The following is a 1284-nucleotide window of genomic DNA, read 5'->3' as shown; positions in this document are numbered from 1 at the left end:
CGATGCATTATTCCCCATTGTTAACTGCGGATTTCTTAGCAAGGGGCAATTCAGTCGAATATGATCCGGAGAGTTGCAATTAAAACACCTTTTGTTGGTTGGGTAATTTCTAGATAGATGGCCTGCTTCACCATATTTGTAACATTTCCTTGGATCCATCTTATCATTACCTTGATGAACTTTCGCACTACTCTTTTGTTCAGATCGGTTGTCATATCTCACAGTCTTGGGTCCTCGAAAGGATGAAGGTCCTTCCCATTTTCGTTTCTCAACAACCTTCACTTCTGATTGTCTATTCTTGTTTCTTTCAGTCACCTCAGCTGCCTCTATTGTTAGTGGAAATGTATTGGGGTTCATAGCAATAACGAATTCCCTAATTGAGGGCTTCAGACCCCAAATAAACCTATCTATCTTCCTTGATTCAGTCGAAACATAATGTTCGGCAAAACGAAAGTATTCAATAAATTTTTCAGTATACTCCCGTACTGTTCTATTTCCTTGTTCCAACTTCAGGAAATCTTCCTCCATTTGTCTCACAGCCGTTTTAGGACAGAACTGATTCTTGAATCGATCCACGAACTCTATCCACAACATAGTCTATAAAACATCCGTTCTGGTAGACGATTCAACTTCCCACCAGAATAAAGCATTTGACTTCAATACCGAAACAGCAAATCGCACTTTATCTGTTTCTGGACATCGAATGGTGTTGAACACAGATTCCATCTCCTTAATCCATTGCTTTCACCGGATCTCTCTCTCCAGAGAAGGTTGGTGGTTTACATGCTAAGAATGTCTTAATATCTCCTTCTTTATTATGAGTAATTGGAGHAGAKGGATAAACTTCTACTCTTTCTGTTTCCACCCTAGCTGGTATCCCCATAATAGATATCAAAGTTTCTCGTAATTTCCCCATTTCCTCTGCTAACACGTCTCGGGTTATATTTCTGGGTGTGGTACCGTTCCTCCCTGAACATTCCCAGAGTGGGATTCTTCCTGTTCAGAATGTATTTCAGCCCGACTCCTTCCCTGAGACTGACTTCTTCCTCTTCCTCGTCCTCTTGGTCTTCCTCGACCTATATTTCCAGCCATACTAGTTGGAAGATTAACCAAAGATTCTTCCCTTTCTTCGGATTCTGGGCGAATTATTCTTTCAGATCTTCTAGTTCGGTTAGACATCTGTAGAATTTAATATTAATATTCACGTWTTCACATTCCCAAATATAATAAAGTATTCAAGTTCAGATATGTACCTGTAAATTTATAATTACACTGGCCAGATGT

Source organism: Cynara cardunculus (assembly GCF_001531365.2).
Source record: "Cynara cardunculus var. scolymus isolate 2C chromosome LG 5, CcrdV1, whole genome shotgun sequence".
Classification (NCBI taxonomy): Eukaryota; Viridiplantae; Streptophyta; class Magnoliopsida; order Asterales; family Asteraceae; genus Cynara; species Cynara cardunculus.
Note: the sequence above shows the minus strand (reverse complement) of the source record.